This window comes from Panthera leo, chromosome C1, assembly GCF_018350215.1.
Source record: "Panthera leo isolate Ple1 chromosome C1, P.leo_Ple1_pat1.1, whole genome shotgun sequence".
NCBI lineage: Eukaryota > Metazoa > Chordata > Mammalia > Carnivora > Felidae > Panthera > Panthera leo.
The window spans coordinates 127,190,078-127,216,669 of record NC_056686.1 but is presented as its reverse complement, the minus strand read 5'-3'; the positions used below and the strand labels follow the sequence as shown (position 1 = coordinate 127,216,669).

Sequence of the window (26,592 nt, the reverse complement as noted above, 5' to 3'; positions counted from 1 at the left end):
GTCTCTCTCTGTCCCAAAAATAAATAAAAAACGTTGAAAAAAAAAATTTTTTTTTAATTTTTAAAAAACCTAAAGTCACCAGCCAAAAGAGAAAATAAATTCAGTAAAGTGGCAGGATACAAAATTAACATAAAAATCTGTTGTGTTTTTATACACTGATAACAAACTATCAGAGAAATCCAGAAAATATTCCCAATACCCAGGAATAAATTTAACCAAGGAAGTGAAAGACCTATGCAGAGAAACTATAAGACACTGATGAAAGAAGTTAAAGATACAAATAAATAGAAATATATTTCATCTCATTAATTGGAAGAATATTGTGAAAATGCCCATACTACCCAAAGCAATCCACAAATTCAGTGTAATCCCTATCAAAATTCCAATGGCATTTTCCACAAAACTGTAACAATGAATTCAAAAATGTATATAGAACCACAAAAGACCCAAATTGCCAAAATAACATTAAGAACAAAGGCAGATTATTCTACTTCACACTCCCTGATTTCTAACTATATTACAAAGCCATAGTTATCAAAACAGTAGGGTATTGTCATAGAAACAAACACATGGATCAATACAACATAATAAGAGCCCAGAAATAACCCATGCATAAAGTTAAAATTATTAAAATTTACCGAAAGGAAGCAAGAATATATGACAAGGAAAGAAGAGTCTCTTCAACAGATGGCATCAGGAAAAGTAAGAATTAAATTGGACCACTTTATCACACTGTATAAAAAAAACTAACTCAATTGGATTAAAGACTTAAATGTAAGCCTGGAAACTATAAAACTCCTAAAAGAAAGGAGTTTTAGGCAGTAAGCTTCTTAACATTGATTTTTTGGGATCTGACTCCAAAGGCAAGGGCAACAAAAACAAAAACAAAAACACAATTGGGAGTACATCAAAGAAAATAGCTCCTGGACAGCCAAGGAAACTATCAACAAAATGAAAAGGTGACCTACTGGATGGGAGAAGTTACTTGTAGATCATTTATTTGATAAGGAGTTAATATCCAAAATATGTAAAGAATTCATCCAACTCAATAACAAAAAAACACTCTAAATAACAGGCTGAATAGACTTTTTTCCAAAGTTCAACACCATTAATTACCATGGAAAAACAAATCAAAACCACAAGGAGATATTGCCTCATAGTAGTCAGAATGGCTAATATCAAAAAGATAAGACATACCAAGTGTTGGCAAGGATATGGTGAAAAGAACCCTGCTGTACTATTGGTGGAAATATAAATTGGTGCAGGGGTGCCTGGGTGGCTAAGTTGGTTAAGTGTGGGACTCTTGATTTCAGCTCAAGTCATGATTTCACGGTTCGTGAGTTCAAGCCCCACATCAGGCCCTGTGCTGACAGCTCAGAGCCTGGAGCCTGCTTCAGATTCTGTCTCCTTCTCTCTCTGCTCCCCACCTGCTCACACTCCGTCTCTCAAAAATAAACATTAAAAAAAAATTTTAAACAAAAAATTTAAAAAATTATATAAATTGGTACAGCTGTTATGGAAAACGGTATGGAGGTCCCTCAAAAAATTAAAAATAGAACAAATGATCCAGTGATTTCACCACTCAGTATCTTTCTGAAGAAAACAAAAATACCAATTCAAGAAGATATATGCTTACCTATATGCATTGCAGCATTATTTACAATAGCCATGATATGGAAACAACCTAAGTTCCATCAATAAATGAATAAAGGAGATGTGGTACATATATATAAGGGACTTTTACTGAGCCATATGAAAGAATTAAACTTGGCAATTTGTAACAATATGGATGTACCTTCAGGTTATCATGCTAAATGAAATAAGTCAAAAAACGACAAAGACCACATGATTTCACTTATATGAGGAATCCAAAAAAACAAAAAAACAAAAAAAACACAAAACCCATACTCATAGAAAGGACAGATTGGTGTTGCCAGAGGGGAGAGGGCTGGAGGATGGAGACAAAATGGGTGAAGGGGAATTAGAAGTACAAACTTCCAGTTTTAAAATAAAGTCATGGTGATTTAACGTACAGCTTGGGAAATATAGTCAATACTGTATTAACTTTGCATGGTGACAGATGGTAACTAGCCTTATCATGGTGATCATGTTTCAGTGCATAAAAATATCAAATCACTACATTGTACACCTGGAGCTAATATAAGAATATACGTCAATTATACCTCAAAAAGGAAAAAAAAGAGAATGTTAGAATTATTAAAGAGAGAAACCTCTTATCTAGATTTTGGTTTTATAACTAACTCAAGGAAATTGCCTTCAATCCGACTGGGTCATCCTCCAAAATCACTGATACACTCTTCTGCAAAACTGTGAAAGTAAAGGGTATCATTCATGCCATAATAACAGTACAGACAAAACAGGAGTATTAAAAGAGTATTGAATTTTATTGGAAAGAGTCACCAATGCAAAGAAATGCAGATAAGAATCACACCTTTCTCAACAGAGTATGGCTGCAAGTCATTAAGGTGAGGGATTTGTCAATTTTCTGCCTATTTGCTCCTTCACTGAGTCTGTCCTACAACGTTAATGTTATTTTAATGTTGCTTTTACTCTATAAATTTTGTAGGATAAAATTTTATTTAGTTATCACCTTTCAAACTAACTGCTTCAATTAAAGAAAATCATATATTTAATTAAAGAAATCTGCTTATTCATGGAGAGTGGAGCAAAATCAGCCACTTGTGTAATGCCCATGTTTAATGCGGAAGTTCTGTGTAATGATTTGCAAAATAACTTTTTGAAGCTGGGTTTAAATGCAAAGTTACATCTCGCAATGGTGCACTACATTCATTAAACAAAAGCTGCTTCATGGACACCAGTGTGGCTCATTCAGTTGAGTGTCTGACTCTTGATTTTGGCTCAGGTCATGATCCCAGGGTTGTGGGATGGAGCCCTGAGTTGGGCTCTGTGCTGAGAGTGAAGCCTGCTTAAGATATTCTCCCTCTCCCTCCCTCTCTCTCTCTCTCTCCCTCTCCCTCTCCCTCACACTCTCTCAAAATATAAAAATAAATAAATAAACATAATAAATAAAACCAAAGAAAATCTGCTTCAAACATTTCTCTTTTCAGCCATAAGATATTTAAATCAGGTCCTAATACATAGATGGCAAGAGATATTTGATCAATCCAGCAGTTAGTTGAGCTCCTGACTGGTTGACTGATGCTTTGATGGATTTGCCAGTGTGGACAGCACGGTCTCTCTCCCAGCATTCCCTAATCATACTGCCAGGGTAGGACCATAATGTAGAGTGGGGTCCGGGGGTCTCAAGGCTATTCCTGCAGCCTGCTTCAGAATGAACTGGGCTTCAGTTCAAATGCAGATTCCTGAGCCTGCCACCAGCTGTCTGACTCTGGAATGGGTCCCAGAAATCTGCATTTAATAAACCTTCCAGGTACTTTCCATAGATCTTAGAGAACTACTTGCTGGGGTCCCTGTCCCCGGGGCCACATTAGGACTTTCATAGGTGTCTTTCTTGAGCTTTTATGGCCCACTTCCTTCATTAAAAAACATTAAAGAGTATATTTCATGACAGCATTTGTATAAAGATGAATATATAAATTAGATTCTATAAGTAAACATTTTCTTCAACCTGAAAGTTCGTTTTTTTTTTCTTCTCATTTCAAAAGAAATGGAAACATTTTGTGGGTCTCTGAAAGTGCTGTGGACCCCAGGCACTCTGTATGCTGTCTCATGGATACCTCAGCCTTGCCTGCCTTGATATCCTTTTAGTCCCCACAATGTGGGGACTTCACTTTCATCTCTAGGCAGATCCGCTAACAGGATGTGGAGACCTACACTGGTTTTGTAGGGAAGAGGAATTAGACAAATAAAAATTCAAGGGGGCTGAGCAAGGAGGCATTATGAGGGAGTTACCAGAATCTCCTGAGCAGCCTTAGAAATACAATATTTATTCCCAATACCCAGGTCAGGGTGAGGAGATAAATAGTTTGCAAAATGCCTGAGGTGGACTCCCCAGCTCCTGGTTACTGCTCAGAAGTCCCAGCATCAAGTACCCCATGTCTAATCAAGTACTATCCATATTTGCATTAATGATTCTCTGCCAGGCATTGAGCTAAGTGCTTCACACACAATATCTCATATGGTCTTCCCAACAATTAGACCCCCATTTAAGAAATGTGGGCCTTGAGGGGTGTCTGGGTTGCTCAGTCCGTTAAGTGTCAGACCTCGGCTCAGGTCATGATCTCATGGGTTCGTAGTTCGGGCCCTGCATCGGGCTCTGTGCTGGCAGCTCGGAGCCTGGAGTCTGCTTCGAATTTTGTTTCCCCTCTCTCTCTGCTCCACCCCTGCTTGTGCTCTGTTTCTGTCTCTCAAAATGAACAAACATTAAAAAAAAAAAAAAAGGAAAAAGAAAAGAAATGTGGGCCCTGAGGCACAGAGAAGTTAAATCTATTGCCCAGTCACCCAGCTAGGAAAAGGGGGAAGATCTGAACTTGCCTTTCTTTGATGACAGAGTGTCCATTCTGACCATTTGCTCTCTGCTGCCCTGAAGCTGTGCTCTGTCCCCACGTCCCACTAACTGAATTCATGCTGTGTTTCTTCCTGCTGGAGTCCTGCCTTGATGCCCTGCCCGCAACCCCAAAGCAAGGGCCTGCCCTTCACTTCATCCTCTACCCACAGGCTCAAGAGTCTGCACTTCACCAGCTCTAAATCGCCTGTTGCCACGCTGCATCCGCTCGCCCAGCAGTACCGCCACTTCTTGCTGAATCTCCCTGATGCCGAACACCTGTCTACATTTTAATTTGGTTTATCATTTATTCATTCATTCAGCTGACATTCAATATGCCAGCAGTCTGCTAGGCACTGGCCCTGCACCAAGATACTCACAGCCTGCTGGCGGGAGAATGTACAGATCATTGTAATACAGCATGGGAAGAGCCTTGGGAGAGGTGGGAGCTCAGCACCCTGGGGCTCCAAGGATAACGGGAGAATCACCACATCCTAACTCAGGTGTCCTGCTGACGTCCGGCCTCTGTCCCCAACCCTGGGCCTGCCCCCATGCAAAGCCCTGCCCCACGGTACCTCTTCAGTCTGGCTTTGCCACTACCTGCCGAACTCCACACTTGGGGAATTCTGGAATGGCTGGGCTGCTCTGAGCACATGAATGCATCTTAAGGGATTACCTCTCTCATTAGTCATCCTGTCTAGAAAAAGCAATCTTTTAAAATCCTATTTCACTATTTACACAGGAATTTTCACTCTAACACTCCAGAGTGGAAATCAGTAAGGTATAAATCCTTCCCCCAGGGGGATTTATTTAGTGAAGTAGCCAGAGGCCTCATTATTAAAGTGGTCTCACCTTTAAGCCCAGTCTCATACCATGGACGACACAAACAGAATAAATTGGTTTTCCCACATTTTGAAGATCAATTATTTAAGATAGAATTAATATTTCATGTTAATACCTTAGAAAGAAAAATATCTTCATAAAAATCTCTTCTGTCGGGACACCCATAGCACTTCCTAGAATCTCTCTTTATAGCACATCTTGGGTTTATTCTGCCTTGTGACAAAGTTGGATCTTGCAGTTTCTTGCTCCACTGAAGGCCCTTCAGGATGGAGACACTATCTCGGTTGGCATTGTGAAAAGCCCAGGAATGTACACTGTTGGCCCCTGGGCCAGATTCTGTCCAAAGAAGTGAAGTTTATAGCCTACACATTGCTTTTGACATTTTTAGACTTAATTCCCGTTTTTGAAAACTTCCATGGAGGGGCGCCTGGGTGGCTCAGTCGGTTAAGCTTCCACCTTCGGTTCAGGTCATGATCTCGCGGTCCATGAGTTCGAGCCCCGCGTCGGGCTCTGTGCTGACAGCTCAGAGCCTGGAGCCTGTTTCAGATTCTGTGTCTCCCTCTCTCTGACCCTCCCCTGTTCATGCTCTGTCTCTCTCTGTCTCAAAAATAAATAAATGTTAAAATTTTTTTTTTAAAAAAAAGAAAACTTCCATGGAGATCTCCGAGTTTTCCTTAAAAACAAGAAATCAAAGCCAATGTGGGAGTCAGAGGTCCCACTGCCTATAATCAACTCAGGCCAAGAGTGCCCCCATTAGATGGGTTTGACAGGTCCCTTCCCCTTGCCTGCTTAACCTGCTCCTGAGACCACCCTGGTCTGGAAGCACTTGTGTCTGTGGCTCATGCGACCAGTGCCTGTCAGAAGAATGGTCCCCATACCTTGTTCTCCTCAAGCCAAAACAGCCCACCCCAAAGCAAGAGACTAACCCAAAGTAATAAAGACAAACGAGCAAACTGAATTAGGCCACGAGACCGAAATGGGATGTGCAAATGCAGCACATGAGGAAAGTTAGGCTGAAGGTCTGGACTGTAGCAGAAATGCCTACTTAGCTCTCCACTTGGAAGTGTTCGAACAGGACAAGGTGGTTTCATGAAAGCCCTTTGAAATGAGGACAGGATCTCCCCACTGTGTAAGCAGGCAGACCTACCTTACAGGCTTCCACATGCCCCCTTATCTAACGTAGAACCAGGTACTCCTCTCCTCCTCCAGGCAGACACAGCCCTGCACCAGGCCCCACTCAACCACAGGCTGCATTGCAGTAACGCAGACCCAAAGCCTCCAGAGCCTGCGGGCTGTATTTCACCAGCCATTCTTTGCCAAAATGACTAACCTTGCATTTCCCTTGGCCTTGGTGAAAGTTCTCAGGCATCCACATTTCCTCTCCGCATTGTTAAACATCTGTTGGGTTTCCCTCAGTAAGCATGAAGAGATGACTGGCTGAATGGAGGAGGCTCACAGACATGAGCCCTAGCGTCAGTGACGGCATGCAGAGCCAACCATGATCATGTACCCACCTGCTCTCTAAACAGCTTTAATGATTTACAAAGAATGAAGCTGAACCCATGTGAACATCACACTGCCTAATTTAGTCCACTCCAGACGCACATGAAATAGATTTTCACACAACAGAAGACTCACACAGACACAGTGTGAAACCGGTTCACTCTCTGGCTTTTAATATGGAGTATTAAAGGTCAAGGGCTATGTCTTTTAAAAATTATAACTTTCAAGGACCAGGCTACCTAAGAAAAGGTACAGAAATTGGCTTCAGTGGAATTCTTTTCCACCCCCATGCCTTTCCCCATACTGTCTCCACTCTTAAAATGCTCTCCCCTGTCTAAAGTGGGCACACGAGTTAAAGCAGGGGCTGAAAACTCCAGTGCCTACAGGGTTGAGCAGCCTTTGTAATGGTTTGTGCTGGCATAGTGCCCTGCATAACCTGAAAGAGAGGGTCTCCTGCACAGGCAAGACAGCAGAGCTTCTCAAAGACACTGTTCTACCAAACACAGTATCTTCTGCACTCCTGGATCTGTGAGTCCTCAGTTTCATCTCTAGTCTTCCATGCTCTGTGTCACACTGTCCAGGGGCCTCTGGCTTTCCCATGCTTCCTTGTCAGGGGTTTCACATTGTTCTGCTAGTGGGAGGTCCTGCTGGAAGGTTGGAGGACAGGAGGAAGGAAAAATCCGGGTGTTTCTCCCCATTTTTCTCTTACAGGCTCTATCTCTGCCATTCCAACTTCCAAAGGACATCTGCCTCCTTCAGATGGCTCCAGGCCTTGGGCTTTGGCAATGCCGCCTCCTTCCTCTGTCCTAGGAAAAGCAGTGGTTTCCAGTTGTACTCTCTGAGTTAGCCTATGTCTTAGTCTGCTCATGCTGCCATAACAAAATACCATACGCTAAATGGCTTAAACAATGAAAATGTATTTCTTACAGTTCTGGAGGATAAGAAATCCAAGATCAAAGTACTGGCCAACTCAGTTCCTGGTGAAGGCCCTCTTCCCAGCTTGTGGATGACTGCCTTCGTGCTATGGGTTCACATGGCCTTTCCTGTCTTTGGTATGTGTGGAGACAGAGAAAGAGCAAGCAAACTCTTTGATGTTTCTTCTTAGATGGGAACTAATCCCATCATGAGGTCCCCACACCCATGACCTCATCTAAACCTAATTATGTCCCAAAGGCCCCACTTCCAAACACAATCACACTGGGGGGTAGCACTTCAACAAATGAATTCTGGAAGAACACAATCCAGTCCATAGCATCCTGTTTGGCTTTGCAACTACCCCATCACATGTGCAAACAATATCTGTATTAAATTCCCTCTTTCTGTAACACATAGAGTGGCTCCTATTTCCCTGGCTGGTACTTAACTGTGGACCAAAACAGCCTTCTAGCTATTACACATACTGTGTCTATACTGTCATCAGATGTCATAGACACGTTTGGTGAGACAGGCATGCTGATACACTGCTGGTAGGGGAAGTAAGTACATATAACATTTGGCAAAATATACCAAAGCCTTGTAATTTTCACATCATTTATTACAGCAATTCCAAATCTAAGGTTTGATTCTAAAGAAACATTTGGGTGAAAAATGCACAGAATTATGTGTAAGGATGTTAATCATGACTTTCACCATAATAATCCAAAATTGGAAACAATCTAAATGTCTATAATCAAGTATGATTAAACAATGATGGCACATCATTTGATGGATGAAAATGCATCCATTAAAAGTGATTATGTCAGTATATATTCATTAGCATGGGAAAATATTCATAATATAATGAAAAAATAAAGAAAAAAACAGTATATATAATATAGTCACAAAACTGTATGTAACACAAAACTAGAAAGGAATTTACCAAAACGTAATAGTTCAACCACCATTTCTTTATATGGATGGGAAAGCTGCATACAGTTTTAAATTTTTTTCTTATAGTTCTCTTTTTTCAAATTTTTCTAAAAGAATATGTGTTGTTTTGTCAAAAGAAAAAGGCGATGTAGCTAATAAGTAGCAAATTTGAGAGTAAGGGTAATAAATTTGTTCATCCTAAGTTAGTTATTGATGAATAGGCTGAGTTTTCACAGTTGAATTTCACTTCAAAGCCCATGCTTTTCTGTTATTCTAAACAGGGAAGGAAATTGGAATGAGAGACAGTTGAGGAAAAAAAAGAGGTCTGGTAAGAAACACTCCAAAAGTCATTGGCTCAGGACACATGGGTGGTTCAGTCAGTTAAGCATCCAACTCTTGATTTCGGCTCAGGCCATGATCTCATGGTTTGTGAGATAGAGCTCCGAGTTGGGCTCCACATTGGGTGTGGAGCCTGGCTTCAGATTCTCCCTTGGCCCCTCCCCAGCTCACACACATGCTCGCTCTCTCACTCTCTTTCTCTCTCTCTCTCTCTCCCTCTCTCTCTCAATAAGTAAATATATAATTAAAAGTCATTGACTCATTCTTCTAGTCTCCAAAACTGTCCATCTATTAGTGGGGCTACCAGAGTACCACCAAGTGCCCTGCATCTTACAAATATCCCCCTCTCTGCCCCCCTCCTTAGTTTTACTAATAATGCTTGGGGGGAAGCCATTTGCCTGCATTCAAACATAAGAAACAGCTTTATGAAACTTACACCAAATTTTACATTAAAGATTTTAATCAGTATGTAATTCATCACATCCCCTTGTCCTCTCTGAGGATCAATAGGAGAAATTACTCTTTGATGTTTCTACTGAACAATTGGTTCATTTTTGTCTTCAATCATTGTAAAGTTTGTACTTTATCATGATTTCCTCTTCATGTTGGCTGTTTCAAAGTTCAGAGCCTTTTCTTTAGGTCCCATATCTAAGAAGTATATAAGATTAAATGACATCTGTTCTTTTGAAAAAAATGTTTAATGTTTATTTATGAGAAAGAGAGAGAGAGAGAGACCAAGCACGAGTGGGAGAAGGGCAGAGAGAAAGAGGGAGATACAGAATCTGAAGCAGGCTCCAGGTTCTGAGCTGTCAGAAGCAGGCTCCAGGTTCTGAGCTGTCAGCACAGAGCCCGATGCGGGGCTCAAACTCACAGACCATGAGATCATAATCTGAAGTCAGACGCTTAACTGACTGAGCCACCCAGGCACCCCACACATCTGTTCTTATAATAACTTTGTTACTGACTCTTCATTTTTAACTCCTCTGAATATATTTAAAATGTAATGTTAATGTTTGCAAGCCACCATAAATCTTTTTAGAATAAGCAGACATTTGTGGTACCTTTGTCATATCTCCCAGCCCACATCTTATTTCAGCATTAGGTGAGTGAACAGTCCCCAGCACCAGTGTCCCACCTCAAAGGTGGTATGCACTTTGCCCCAGTCTTCTCCAAAGTCCTGGGAGTAAGCCGGTGCATGCAAGCAGCCCATAAGTGCAAGGGCAGGTAATGCCACTGCGGGTAATATCAAATACTATGGAAAGGAAGCTGGTGAATAAAGGCTCTAGTCTCTCATCCTTCCAGTGGATGATTCCAAGAGTGTTTCTACATGCTTCTCAGAAAATCTAGCAGAATCAGCACTCATTTCTTACATCAATGAGCTCAACAACACATCCTTATTCTGACTTTCCTCCTTCCCTGTTTTACCCTCCCGTTCCCTCATACTTTCTCGTCTAATCATCTCCCACATAAACTACCTGCATGCAGGGCCTACTCTGAAAGTTCTGCTTTTAGGGGATATCAAGCCAAATTGGTGGGATAAAAGAAAGGAAGAAGGTAAGAAGGTAATGAATAAATTACTTGATATGTATTAATTTAATGATGGGAGTAAGTTCACCAAAAATAATTTTTTCTACCCAGATTCTTGAGTCTGAGCTCCTTGCCTGAGAAAAGTAGATACCCATAAAGTGATCCCTATGCTGACCAGGCATATATACCACTCTCCTCTCTAATAATTTCTAGACTTCTGGGAAAATAAAAGCTAAAATTTCATATCTGACCAACATGGTATGACATACCATAGATATCCCAAATCTAATTTTAATATTTCAGGCATCAGATGAAGATGGACACTCTATTAGACATATTGTCTCCTTTGGATGCTTACAAAACCAGAGGAGAGGAGCTCTGAGGATTAGTACAGGTGATGGCATGCAACCAACTCGATCCAGTAGCCACCACGTGTGTGGCCAGGATGTACTGCTGTATGTAGTAAACAAATGTCACAGAAAAGGTCTCAGAAACCATAAGGAGACATGTGATCATCATTTGAGGACTTTGGGGAGTTCCGCAGCCTTAGGGTACCAAACGTCCCACCCCACATGCTTCAGGGGAGCTTTCTTATTACCTTTTATGTCCCATGTGTAATAGACAGCCAGTCAAATTTGATGAACTAATTGAATCGAATATTTATTGCCCCTTCCCCTTAGAGTTCAGTCTCGAAGAATGGTGGTGATGATGCTGGTGATGGCTGCCATTTATTGAATACTTGCCCCCCAAGTCCCCTTAATTGTCAGTTAAGGAAACAAAATCCCAGACTGATTAAGTTTCTTGCCCAAGTACCTGGCCATTGACAATGCTGGAACTTTGTCTCCCAAGTCAATATTTGTTCCATTATTCTTTGCTTCTTCTATGCTAATGTACAGATGAGAATTTAAACCTAGGGATTTCCATGATCCATGCCATCTTAAGATGACTATATATGGGACTAAAAGTCATCCCTTCTCCCATAAACAAAGAAGAGGAGGGGCATCTGAATGGCTCAGTCGATTAAGCATCCACTCTCATTTCGGCTCAGGTCATGATCTCATGATTCCTGGGATTGAGTCCCACATCAGGCTCTGCACTGACAGCACAGAGCCTGCTTGATATGCTCCCTCTCCTCTCTCTCTCCCCCTCCCCCTGCTTGTGCTTGCTCGCTCTCTCCCTCTCTCTCTCTCTCAAAATAAATACACATTAGAAAAAAAAAACATGAGGAATTCTCTCCAATCACCCTGAGTGTATACAATGTAAAACAGAGTACCAGCCCATGGACATGGTCATCAGTCTTTTGGATAGAGCCTCAGACTGAAGGGATAAAAACCCTCAACCAGTCACCTCTCATGACCTCTAGGCATAAGTAATAGGCATATATATGTGCCTTAGCTTGACTTACAAATGGAATTATCATTTCCTATTGTGCAATGACATGAAAACTCTGGGAGGAATTACCTTAATAAGTATAACTGGTTTACTGAACATTCTGGAAAGTTTCAAAGGAATCCAAGCATTAAATAGTTTTATTTTCCTCCACAACTACTGCCCTCTCCCCACTCTGCCAAATCACCCTTGATGACAGTTTACCCAATCCAATAACTTTCTAGGCACTTCTAGTTACAAAACAAAAACAAAAACAAAACAAAACAAAACAAAAACAAGTTCTATTCTAGGATTGACTCCCCTTTTGCTTTTAAAAAGCGCAATCCAGTATAAATCTAAACTTGAATATCATATGTAATCCAAAGTTTCCAACCTGCTCTTTATTCAGGCCCAACACTTGGGTGAAGATCAGAAGTGAAGGGCGTATTGTCTGTTTTTATCTTCTTCTTCCATCTCTTCTCTTTTCCTTTTCTGACTCGTACTGAACAGGAGGATAGAGGAAAAACAACAAGTGTTCTACTTAACTGTATACATTGTTTTGATTCCCTATGGGCTGGCTATCAATGCCCCCAATGGGCAGAAGTGTTTTGGTGCTAGCTCTCTCATAGGCTATAGACATGGGTTCTTTGTGGGTGCCTTTCTACTGCCCTCATATGGGAATACACTCTCTGGCTAACCTCTTGAACACCTCTCTCCACTCCTAACCAGATGGGACATCCACAGTATCTTATCCTGACCCCATAGTCTGACAGGATACAATAAAAAGGTCCAACACAGCATTTTCTGCAATAAGCAACTGACCTAGAGAAAAGTCACTCATCCTGACTGAATCAAATGTAGTGTGCAAGCTGCCTCATTGCTGCCCTCTCTCTTCACCTTACAATTAAGGCAGCTCCAGGGAACACCTTGACTTTAGGACTCTCAAGGCACTAGGTAGACATGGTTGTGTTCCCACATTGCCCTCTAACTCCCAGGATATTTATCAAGCTTCATAGGCCTTTCTCACTATAACTCACTCAGCTGCAAAAGTGGCCCAGAGCAGACCCATGGATTCTCCACATGGACCCAGCTAGGTGGAGAGTGGGGTGCTAGTCTTCCCTTATTGCAGACACTCCCCAAGCACTAGAAATAGTGCTCTCCTTTGACTTGGAAGAAAACCTCCTTGGGAGAGTAGAGGGTAGTCTCCTCTAGGACTACAACCAACAACTCACATCCTTTCCACTCTCCAGGCTTCTTTTTCGACTGGAGAAAGTGCTATGGTTTCTCTCATTTTTCTGTGTTGTCGTCTATGGTTCAGAGACGACACTGCCCTCTTTATAATATAGTGTTATTTGTTGACTGCTATTCTCAACATTGAAGCTTTGTATAAGATTCTGACAAGAGACAATGCTTATTAGCAGAAAATTTGTATTTGCAAACATATAAAAGGAAATATGCTCTATAAGAAATGTTACCCGTTGGGTAAAACCAAATAAAAATGAAAATAACTAGATAAACTAAATACACAACATTCTCTGTCAAATGCTCTCCAAGTACTTCAAAGAAACCTTAGCTATCCAGGAAAAGTTTCACCAGTGGTACATAAAGCCTACCAGAAGAGTTGGCCTGCTTGGTTTGATATTCACCCTAAGAGCTTCCCTTCCACTTTCCTTCCCCAATTGCCAGACAACCATAGGTGCTACCTCAGCTCCTAGTATCTGATTCAAGAACTGCAGGCTTTCATAATCCACTTTGAACATGTTTGTGCAGCTCAAACTTGGCAACTTTCCACTGTTCTCTTATTTGTCCTCTGTTTCCGGGCACCACCCTCCTGCTTCAGCCTTAGCCCCATGGCAACCAGCCAGCTCTGATGCCCTCCCCCTCCCTGCCTTTTCACCACAGGACCCTCCTAAATCTTTACAAAATCCCTGATTCTTGATCTTCTCTATATAGCAGTTCTGAAATTAAATTTCAGGTGTAGGAGGAGGACAAAAGACAGACAGATACCAGACTTACTAGTAGCCACAAAGCAGCTTTTACGTGAAATACTCTGGGTCAAAATGAAGAAAAATGACTGACTGAAATCAACCAAGAAAATTTTATGTCTCCAGATATTTACCATATTCACGTGACTATAAAACACAGTTTAGCACCTGTCACTGATCTTGTGAATTAATTTTAAAAGCTGATTGTTTGACTGAATTTGACTATTTATTTATCTATTCTTATCCTCAAAGTGCTCTTGGCTTTTGGAGATGGCAGTGAAACAGTCTGTTTTGTGGTTTTCTTTTGTACCCAGGACTGCAGCAGGCAATTTGCATGCCCTCTCACGGGACTGAAGAGGAAGATTCTTTTTTTGTCCCTTCCCAGCTTAAAGCCTTTTTCACCTTGCAAATATGGTAGATGTTTCATACTAATGCTCAAGCCTCATCAGAAACACAATGCCAACTTTAATTTTTTGGTTGTTGAACCTAGCACCAAGAGCAAGTCAAGAGGATGGCTTCGAATCATGTTTTATTTATGCAGAGGAATAAAAATACACTCATGCAAGTGAAGAGTGAGATGCAACACGAGGCAGTGAATTTTTACAAGGCAAGCAGAAGCCCTGATTTACTTCCCATTCACTAAAACTTTATGGCTTCCTCATCAAATGAGACAGGTTGCTTTCTGTCTCTTAGATGGTAAATATGGTTAATGTGCTGAGCAGTGGTACACTCGCTCTCTGGCTGTTTATTAGGAACAGGAGTTATTTAGTGACTCTTCCTTTGTCATGAAGATGAGTCCCTGAGAGATCATTGAGGGCCATGGAAATGATGCACAGACTGATGCACTATTGCCCGGGCAGCCTCCTAGATAACAGATGTAAGAAGAGGTATATGAGACACTTCATTTCTGGAATCCTCCTCTATTCTTGAAGTAGAATATCCTTGAACTTTCAGTGGCAAAGAGCTATTATTCAGTTCAGTTTATTAATATTTTCTGAGTCCACTGATGTGGGACACAAGAGCAGCAGTAAAGAGGAAATGGATGGTGGCTTTGGCCATTACCATCAGTGTGGCCGTGGACAACTCATTGTGTTATTAGAAACCCCTGGATCAACTTAAGTTGAGGTTTAGAAAGAAGTGGGCCCAAGGGACACACAGAACAGTCAGAGTCCTAGGCATTCCATGCTTTACACTGGTACTGTCCGTATAATCTGTGCCACATAGCAACTTTAAATTTTGTAGTAGCTAGATTAAAAAAAACAAAGCAAAAAATAATGGTTGAAATTAATAATATTTATTTAACCCAATATATTCTGACATTGACATGTAGTTAATATAAAAAATATTTATGGGAGGGGTGCCTGGGTAGCTCAGTAGGTTAAGTGTCTGACTTTGGCTCTGGTCATGACCTCACAGTTCAGGGGTTCGAGCCCCATATTGGGCTCTATGCTGACAGCTCACAGCCTGGAGCCTGCTTCAGATTCTGTGTCTCCTTCTCTCTGCCCCTCCCCCACTCGCACTGTATCTCTCTCAAAAATGAATAAACATTTAAAAATATTTTTTTAATATTTATGGGATAGTGTACTTTTTTTCCATACTGTTATAGACTGTATGACTGTCTCCCCCCAAAAGTCTGTGTGCTGAAACTCTAACTCCCAATGGGATGGTATTAGGAGGTAGGACCTTTGAAAGGTGATTAGGCTTAGATTAGGTCATGACAGTGGACCCTCATGATGGGATTAGTGCCCTTGTAAGAAAAGGAAGAAAGACAAGAGCCTCCTCTCTCAGTTATGTGAGGACACAGCAAGAAGCCAGAAAGTAGGCCTTCCCCAAACACCAGATCTCCTGGCACCCTGATCTTGAGCTTCCCAGCCTCCGGAACTATGAAAAATAAGTGTTTGTTGTTTAAGCCATGGTAATGCATTATAGCAGGCTGAACCAAGACACACAGTAAGTATTCAAAACAGACCATCTCAATTTGGGCTAGCCACATTTCAAGTGCTCTACAACCACGTGTGGCTAGTGGCTACCACATGGGACAGTACAGCTGTAGAGAAATGCTGCTCAAACTCAAACATTGATAGGAATCTCCCTAGATCTTGTTAAAATGCTGATTCTGATTCTAATTCCATAGGTAAGGGTGGCACCTGAGATTCTGGGTGTTTCAGAAGCCCTCAAGCGCTGTCAATGCCGATCATTCATGAACTACATTTTGAGCAGCAAGGAACTAGACAGAGTACCCTTCAGTGATATGCTGGCACCGGCTCATGAGAGCTGACTATGTGCATCTCTTCCTACATCCACATTCAGTGATGTCACCTTGGTAGCTCAAAATCAGCCATATAGGAGTATTTACACAAAAGAAACTGGCAAATAGTACAAATCAGGGCATTACTTTTCTGCAGAGCCAGGTGTTGAACATTTACCAGCATATTGCTACTCATGGTCCAATGGGAATCCCCCAATTGCTGGATCTTTTCTGAGCAATAGTATTACAAGGTAATTAGTCTCCCCCTCCTCTTCCTCCTCTTCCTTATCTGTAATGATTTTTTTGTAGTTAACATTTACTATTCATGTAATTTTTAAAAATACAATTTTGGGGGGTGCCTGGGTAGCTGTTAAGCGTCTGGCTTTGGCTTAGGTCATGATTTCAGTTTGTGGGTTTGAGTCCTGTCGTCAGGCTCTATGCTGACAGCTCAGAGCTTGGAGCCTTGGATTTTGTGTCTCCCTCTTTCTCTGCACCTCCCCCGCTCACACTCTGTTTCTCTCTCACTCTCTCTCAAAAGTAAATAAATATTAATAAAATTTAAAAATACAATTTTTAAAAAAATGTTTATTTATTTTGGGAGAGGAAAAAGAGCACACGTGAGGGAGGGGCAGAAAGAGAAGGAGGAAGAGAATCCCAAGCAGGCTCCACACTGCCAGTGCAGAGTTCAATGTGGGGCTTGAACTCACGAACCATGAGATCATGACCTGAGCTGATATCAAGAGTCAGACACCTAGCCAACTGAGCCACCCAGATGCCCCAAGAAATACACGTTTTTAAGCAAAACAAGTATACAACATTGAGAGATAGGGGACCTGCTTCTAGTAAATGTTATGCCATGAATTAACCTTGTAATCTAAACAAATCTTTTAACTCTGTCACTCACTTTCTCTACCTATATCATGAATGTAAACACATTTTCTCTACCTGCTTAAGATAGACATTTGAAGAATAAAGTGAAATGATACCTTTGATTTTCCAGGTGACTTGACACAAATCCAAGAAAACAATGAAACTGATCAGCTACTCAATCATCATGTACACCACTTCTACAGTCTGGTCAGGTTCTCTTTCAGGCCAGAGCTTTTATCAAGGGCAGAGAGACCTTCAGTTTTAAAGGGCACAGCTATCTTGCTATGGACATACGGAACTCATATACTTAACCAATTCCTAACTGTCCCTACTGGTTAAGAAAGCCTCATCAGTGAAAGAATATTGAAAAAAAGAAGAACAAAGTGACTGGATACAAATTTCCCAATTTCAAAACTTACTATAAAGCTACACTAGTCAAAAGGTTGTGGTGCTAGAAGAAGCACAGATATACATATCATTGAAATAGTATGAAGAGTCCAGAAATAAACCCACGTGTCTTTGGTCCACTGATCTTGACACAGGGGCCAAGACCAATGGGGAAGGAATAGTTCTTCCAATATGTGGCACAGGGACAACCAAATAGCCACGAAAGGAAGGAAGGAAGGAAGGAAGGAAGGAAGGAAGGAAGGAAGGAAGGAAGGCAGGCCCCTACCATATACTGTATGCAAAAATTAACTCAAAACAGACCAAAGACCTAAATGTAAGAGCTAAAACTGTAAAACTCATAGAAGAAATCATAAGTATATATTTACTTGTGACCTTGGATTAGGTAACAATGTCTTAGATATGACATCAAAAATCACAAGAAAACAAAGAAAAAATAAACTAGATTACATCAAAATGAAAAATATTTGTTTACTGGGGCACCTGGGTGGCTCAGTCAGTTAAGCTTCTGACTTCAGCTCAGGTCATGATCTCGAAGTTTGTGAGTTCAAGCCCCGCATTGGGCTCTGTGCTGACAGCTCAGAGCCTGAAGCCTGCTTCAGATTCTGTGTCTCCCTCTCTCTGCCCCTCCCCCACTTGTGCTCTGTCTCTGTCTCTCAAAAATGAATAAGTGTAAAAACAAATTAAAAAATATATTTGTTTATCAAAGAGCATTCTCTAGAAAATGAAAAAATAGCTTACACAATGGGAGAAAAATTTCACAAATTATAAACCTAATAAGGATTCATATGCAGAATATATAAAGAACTAAACAACAAAAATAACAATTTAATTTTAAAAATGAGAAAGGACTTGAATAGACAATTCTCCAAAGATAAGCAAATGGCCAATAACCATACGATAAGAACATCAACATCACTAATCATTCAGAAAAAGCAAATCAAAACCACAATGAGATAACACTTCACACCCATTAGGATGGCCACTATCAAAACTAAAAAGAAAAGAAAAAAAAAGAATAAATGTTGTGAAAATATATATGAATATTTTGTGAATATACGACAAAACATTGGATTATACACTTTAAAATGGTGAGTTTTTGTTATGTAAATTATATTTGAGTTTTAAAACCCAATCACAATGACTTCTCTGTTTATAACATTTAATCTAGTTAACAAATAGCACAAAAACTGGGTTGGATATTGTGCTGAATGCTAAGAATAAAGTGCCAACTACAACCAATCAGTCTTTGTCTTTAGGATCTTACTGTCTAGTCCATCCGTCTAAGCCCCACCATCAACCCAGCCTACTATTATGAACTAATAACCCCACACTGCCATGACTGGGTTTGTCCTGGCCCCAAATATACTAGTGGTTGCTGTTGAGTGTTAAATATTTCAAATCAGTGTGTGTGTGTGTGTGTGTGTGTGTGTGTGTGTGTGTGTACACGTGTGTGGGCTGTGTATGATTAGTTTTCTACTCCTGCCATAACAAAGTACCACAAACTGAGTGACCTAAACAACAGAAATTTATTGTCTCACAGTCCTAATGGCTAGAAGTTCAAGATCAAGGTGTCAGCAAGAGCCATGCTCCCTGTCAAGGTGCTAAGAAAGGACCTGTTCCAGGTTCCTCCCCCAACTTCTGTTAGTTCTTAGGCTTGTGGCAGCACAACCTCAATCTTCACATCATGGTCTCCCTGTGTGCATGTCAGGGCCCAAGTTTCCCCTTTTTATAAGAATGCCTACTCTAGTATGTCCTCATCTTAACTAAATGAATCTGCAAATAAGGTCACATTCTAAGTACCGGGAGTTAGGGCTTTAACATGTGAATTTTGGAGGGACACAATTCAACCCACACACATTCAACTGGCTTTAATAGCATCTCTAAGGGATAGAAGGGGCAATGTTGTTTAATCTCTGTGCTCCAGATAAAGCTGCTAAGGCTCAGAGAAGCTAAGGGATCAGGGGAATCCAAGTCCTTAGACTCTCGGTTGAGCACACCTTCTCTCTTGGAGCTGTGTCTCTTCTCATGCCATTACTTCTGCTGTTACAACTGCCAGCAAGCAGTCAGATTTCTGAGGGTTCTGACCTTGGCCAACATAGGTGTCAGGCTGGTGGATAGTCCCTCACACATTTTTCAAACTGTACTGACAGCATCCTGGCAGTCGAGTGGGCACCGGGATAAAGCCTATTCTAACACATGGCATTCCTCTCAGGCTGCCCGATCTGCCTGCCTTCTCCGGCAGCTAAGAGCTGTTGGCAGCTGTGGGTGTAGAAAACCAGGAAGTTAGATTCATAGGAACTGCGGTATAACACATTTCCAATCAAAGGGGCAAGCTGTCAATCAATTCAATCCCACCTAAGGCTTGCCAATTATCACATGTTGCTGTGTCTTCAAAATCATCACCAGCATAATATCCAGCTTATTAAGGCAGCATCTGAAAATCTGATATAATCTGGTCTTTAAGCTTGTAGAACACCACAAAACCTTCCTCAAAATACACCTTCCACAAAATATATCCAGCTAAATCCTCCTCTTTAAAACAATGCTCAAATAGAAGAATAAGGCTGTTGTCTTGAAAGACTTGGGGATGTGGGGGTAATTAGATTTGCAAAAACTCAAATTAACACAATGCAACCTAAGGGTCATCTCCCAGGGATGGATCATAGAAATATGGACTAGAAAAATCAGCTGACAAATAGAAACAGAAGAAAGCCATTTCTTTGAAAGTCAGCTATTAGAAGCCGTGGTAAAGACACCCTGGAAAAGGAGACAGGATGCAAGAGACCTGCCCCACCCTGGCACTTGCTATGGATCCTCCGCTAAATCACTTCCTTTCCCTTGCTTTCCCCAGTTGTGAAATGAAAGTATTGTTTTCAGAAATCGCCAATGTCTCTTCCTAGTCTAACATTTTATTTGGGGAGAGAACCAGGTAAATAAATGTGCCACATGCTCCTAAATGAACAACAGATTCTAAAGAGGGGTGGAGCTTCCACATGGCTGAAAGCCACCATGTCCCAGTCCCAGTAAATACCCCCTCTCACACAGTTACCCCAGCCACTACGGGGATAAATTATGAAGCTAGGAAGATTCTGAGGCATGATGCAGCACTGTCTCTATTTCTCCTGAAAACACATAAGTCAGCAGTCCCCAAGCACCCAGGGTGGCTCAGACGGTGTTGGACATGGAGACAACATAGATTACAGGAGCTCAGCTCTCGCCAAAAGAGGATGGGTACCTGGCAAGAGGCAAGTGTCACTGAAGACAAGGTAGGTCTAAGAGCAATGTTCACTACCACAAAGCTGGACTAGATCCTCACCATTAGCCACTCAAGGAACTGAAACCCCAGGAAAGCACAGATCACAATCAATGATAAATATCTATGCTCGAGGTTGCACATTGGAAACTGTGGCCAGCTTTAGGCAGGAGACCTGTTATGTTTAGCCTGTATTGTGTTTTCTAAAAATTTAACTTAGATTTCAACCTAAAAAAATCGGGGGTGCCTGGGTGGCTCAGTCATCTAAGCATCCAACTCCTCATCTCAGCTCAGGTCATGATCTCACAGTTCATGAGTTCAAGCCCCACACTGGGCTCCATGCTGACAGTGCAGAGCCTGCTTGGGGACTCTCTCTCCCTCTCTCTCTGTTCCTCCCCCACTTACACTCTCTCTCTCTCAAAATAAATAAATGCACTTTTTTAAAAATTAGGAGGGTTTTTTTTTTTACATAAAAATATGTATCTCCAGCTTCTCTTAAAAATGAGAATATTGGTAATGCTGGGCCTTCCTTCCCCCCTGGCTGCCATCATCTGGCTGAAGAGCATGTGCCCGTGACAGATGAGGCCTGGCTTCCCAAAGCAGGCCAGTCACAGCCTGACTCCTTTATGGTTGCTCTTTGGGCTAACCCAGGAATAAAGTAAATGAAGCCCAGGCACATACAGTGTTGTTTTGGCAGAGGCAGAGGCACAGGTTTTATCTCTGCAAAGTTTCCAGGTTCCTGAATGACAACCATGGACCAAGGACAGCACCCATCTAAATCATAAATGTGACAGGCAAAAAAGATACCACAAACTGAATGACCACCAGAAAAGGAACGATTGCACAGTGACATACCAAGGCTGCGGAATATTATGCAACTATTGAAAACAACTGGTTAGATCAGTGGCTCTCAACCAGGGACACCTGTTGTTCCCCAGAGGCCATGTGGCAATGTCTGGAGACATTTTTTGTGTTACAACCTGGGAGTGGGGGGATCAGTACTTCTGTGATCTAGTAGGTAGTGCATCCTCCAATGCACATAACATCCCTTCCATAGCAAAGAATTGTTCAGCCCCAAATGTCAATACTGCTGAGGTGAGAAACCATGAGTTAGATCCACTCTTGTCCACATGGACAAATTTCCACAATGTTAACAGAGAAAAGCAGTGTAGATACACCATTTAAAAAATGACAGAACGAAATTATGCACACAGACTTAATAAACAGCATTATGATATGATTTACATAAATCAGATATTTCTGTACCTATCTGCATAAAAATTTTTCATGTAAGAATAAATCACCAAATGTTAATGGGAGCAATCTCGTAGGGTCAAGGTTCCAGGTGAGTTCTGCTTTCCTCCTTACATTTCCTGGCATTGTGTAAATATCTTTTAAATGGATACACATTATATATATAATCAGAAAAACACAGTAAAGATGTTTTTCATTGCCAAAGAATCTATAGACAATTCACATACATGATCTTCAACAATAGATTTATTGGTCACCCCACCAAACCTTACTCCGAGGCCATTAACAAAGACAAGTGTAATTGATTGGCATCTCCCTCTTCTCCCTTCCCTTGTCCAACCTCAAAAGGGCCTTCCTGATGACCAACAGCCAGAAAAAGAACATGTGTTTCCTAGCAAGAGAAGCTCAGGAAGCTAATCAGCTGAAGAGTCAGCACCTGACAGCCTCTCCATTGGCAATCAATGACCAACCAGTTGACAGGACCAGAGTCCCTCTCCCATCCCCTAGTCAATAAGTTTCCTCTCAGTGCAAAGAGTTGCCAGAGAGAGAACAGAGCCAGAGGACATGGGCCCTACCCTGAATGAGTGTACACACTATTTAGAAGATGTACAAAACACACAGCAGAGTTTGGTAAGGGTATGGGAGCCAGTAACAACTCTCAGGGCTCTCAGAACCCAGCTCTGCCTGGCATCAGGTCAACTCCCTCTCTTCCTATCATGCCATGCCAACAACCACTTTATGGTCTAAATAGTAGGGCTGTCTGCAATGTCAGAGGCTCCAAAAGGCTGGAACTCAGGCTGCATGTGTACCTGCTGGAGCAGGACCAGTACGGGACCCAAGACTGCTCATATGAGCGGCTCTCAGCTTCTCTTGCTTGGGTATCATAGCATAATGATTAATGAGCCCCGTGAAAGTAGAATTGGCTTCTCTGCTGCACCTCTCATCCCCATGTGCACGTCTGATTAGCAGGTGCCAAAAATAGATTCAGCCTATCCCTAAAATGAGTGGGTTTGTGTAATTATCTAAATGTGCGGAACTGATTTTTGTGAGAGTATGAGTATATGCACATACTTTCACCAGTAAGTAGTGATAACAAAGCACATAAATAGGACAGGGTTTGGGGACACATGAGACAATGCTTTAGGATCAGGGTAAGTGTGTATTTAGCAATGAATATATTATACATACCATTTGACAAGTTCAATTTCCACATTAGAGGATTTAGCCAATGTGCATCATGATAAAAATGAGATTCTGAACTGTGCTATGTACTAGGTATTTTGCTAGGCACTTTCTAAGCATGTCTTCAAACCTCACAGAACCCTTGCAGAGAGAGTCACATCATCCTTATTTAATAGATGAGAAAACTGGGGTTCAAAAAAGCTAGATATATTGCTCAAGTCCTCTCAGCTATTAAATGTCAGGCCCAAGACTCAAACCCATGTCTATTTTTTTTCACATTTTATGTTATTTATTGATCTTTTTATTTTTTATATATATTGTCAAATTGGTTTCCATACAACACCCAGTGCTCATCCCAACACTGAGGAGGGCTCATGCCCTCCTCAATGCCCATCACCCACTTTCCCCTCTCTCCCACCCACCATCAACCCTCAGTTTGTTCTCAGTATTTAAGAGTCTCTTAAGGTTTGCCTCCTTCCCTCTCTGTAACTTTTTCCCCCCTTCCCCTCCCTGCTGGTCTTCTGTTGAGTTTCTCAGGATCCACATATGAGTAAACCCATGTCTGTTTAAATCCAATGTGGTTTCCATTGTATGATGCTTTCTCTGTGTTTGCTCCCCATACCCATGATATCCCATGTAAAGGGGAGTTCACAAGGTCAATCAGAATAACTACATCAAAAGCTGGTGTTTTCAGAAGTTTATGCTTATACCAAATACATGTCTGCCCTCTAAGGAGTAACAGTCAATTCATTATAAGGCATTGGGTAAGTAAGACGTAACAGCCACAGCTGAATATCTGAAGTATCAATATCTAGAAGACCCACATTAGTGAAACTAGAGATTTTTATGGTTCTGAGCACAACTAGTAGTGTTTCATTTTTCCTAAAGTAGGATGAAGTAGCCAATGACATTGGGGCAAGTGGTAAAACCCAAGGGAAGTTACTGTCAACTTCACACTTCCAGTTCATGCAGGAATTGTTATTTCTACTTATAAAAGTACAGAGTAGTGCCCATTATGGCTGAGACCTCCTGTGAATTTCTGTGATGAGCAAGTTAACATCAAATTAAAATTCCCCAAACAAATACAATGAATATGTCAGTCTCAGCTGGTTTCTCTTACAGCTTTCTCATTAAACACAGGGATGAGCCTCCTGGGAGCTTGCAGGTCAGGCTGTCTTTCTTGGGTTATGATGACTATTCTCGCTAACTTCTTAAATAAACAGTGTTTCTCAACAGTGTTTTTGTACTTTTTAAAAAACTTATGCTCTATTTGTTAACTATAATACTCTCATGCAGTTTACCCTCAAAAAAAAAATCAGACACTAAACCTTCTGATTGATAACTTTTATCATTCCAAAGATAAAGTCTGCCTTCAGAATATCCTCACAAAGCAATGTTCATGTGCCTAGCTTATTATCTGTACTTTACTTAAGAAAATAACAGTTTTGTGTTTTTTGGCTTTGTCTTAACATTGCATCATGACAATAATTATGCTTCTCAAACTATATCCAACCTGCCTGCCCCTTTCTCAGAAAAATGCTGATTTTCCCCTCTAGGAGATCCTGGCACCCTGGTTTAGAATCACAGTCCTAATGTTTTAACTCCAAAACCAGGAAAGAAAGCAGTCTAATTTGAGGGCACCTGAGTGACCCAGTAGGTTCCAACTTAGGCTCAGGTCATGATCTCAGGGTTTGTGGGTTTGAGCCCCACATCTGTCTCCCTGCTGTTGGCACAGAGCCGGCTTCAGATCCTCTATTCCACTCTTTTTCTGACCCTCCCCCACTTTCACTCTCTCTCTCAAAAATAAACAAATATTTAAAAAAATGAAAACTGACTAATTTCATCACGATGGGGGTATGTTGTCACACTGATGGGAAAAGAAAGTACTAGAGAAGAGAGGGGGCTGATGATGGAAACGGAAAGACTATGTATGCCTTCTGCTCAGAGAAGCAGTCCAGAGCTCAAAGTCAGAAGTCACTCAGAGAAGGTGGAAAGTGGGCCGAAGAGGCCTCAGAGCTAGGCCCTGTTTACCAAGGGCACTGAGTAGCTTTCAGCTCTGCATGAAAGGCAGAGATCCAAGTGGATTCCACAGAGCTTGCTCACCGTCACTCCTTCTAAGTGCTGAGGAAGCAGGCCCACTCCTGAAGCCATTTTTCATTTATAAGAAGAGATTTACAAAAGTGATAGATGAAAGAAAGGGAGGGAAATGATGATGGGGGAGAAAGAAAACTTCCAGATGGATAGAGAGGACATAAGGGGAAAGGAGAAGGAACGAGGGAACAACCAATGGAGGCATCCAAGAAGTTTAGACCATAAAGAATAGGAGGGATCATTCCAATGACAATTTCACATTGGTAACAATAACTATCATTTTTTGGGTTTTGCTGTGTAAAATGGGTGGCTAGATAAACACATTGATGGATATATGGATGAATATATAGCTATACACATATACATAAATATATTTAATTCAGTTTACCTTCATCCAATTAACTTAGTCCTAACAAACACTGATTTCAATCTCCCTTTTACCCTGAGGAATCTGAGACTCTCATAGCTAATGACTTCTCCAAGGTAGCAGAACTACAATTCATACCCAGTTTGTCTGGGTCCAAATCTCAAGCTGTTAATTACACCACTTAACTGTAACAAATGCCAAAGAATGCATATACTTAGTTGCATTTTTCTTATTCAAGTTTGTCATCTCGAGAAATGATGCTGTTCCAATGATGTTTCCACTGATGAAAATCACTTGGGGACCCACTTTTGAAACTTCCCTCACAGCCTTAAGCACACTTTTTTGATTATCTTAATTGATGAAATATCCTCATGCTTTCATGGTGCAGCTTATTTAGAGAACAGCCAAAATTCACTCAGAGCAAAGCTGATTTAAAACTGTGGGTGACACTACTAGGTGATATTATTTGAGGTTTTAAGGAAAACAAGTGTGATTATTTTATGTGTCTTATCTACTGTCTCAAATTCTCAAAGGAAAGTTGCTAGCAGATTCTGATCACTGCCCCATCACTGAAATAAATACAGACCTAAGATAGCCCCTTCAAAATTCAACAATGAACTGGTCTATTTGTTAAAACACCATTCTTGTGACAAGAAAATCATACCTTAGTCATTATTTAAAGTACATCAATCTGATCTTGCTTTAATTACTGCTGAATGGAACATTCCATTGAAGAAGAAGAAGAAGAAGAAGAAGAAGAAGAAGAAGAAGAAGAAGAAGAAGAAAAAGAAGAAGAAGCAGCAGCAGCAGCAGCAGCAACAACAACAACAACAACAACAACAGGTAAGGACCTAACAGTCTTTGATGTTAATGCTATTAAGATATCTTGTGCCCCTTGTACCCCAATGTTTAGAGCAGCACTCTCAACAATAGCCAAATTATGGAAAGAGCCTAAATGTCCATCAACTGATGAATGGATAAAGAAGTTGTGGTTTATATACACAATGGAGTACTATGTGG

The 26,592-nt window shown here is 41.2% G+C and overlaps 1 long non-coding RNA gene across 3 annotated transcripts in view; it reads right to left on the bottom strand.

Annotated features, from left to right (window-relative positions):
• Nucleotides 1–26,592, bottom strand: part of LOC122225910 — a 326,370-nt gene that overhangs the window by 121,064 nt on the left and 178,714 nt on the right. For 2 of the 3 annotated variants that reach the window (XR_006205427.1, XR_006205428.1), the window contains exons 5-6: nt 12,309–12,416; nt 9,563–9,667 (exon numbers count right to left, since the gene is read on the bottom strand). This is a non-coding gene — a long non-coding RNA (uncharacterized LOC122225910). Of the gene's footprint in view, nt 1–9,562; nt 9,668–12,308; nt 12,417–26,592 lie in introns of those variants that run through there. The other variant, XR_006205429.1, reaches the window with a different exon arrangement.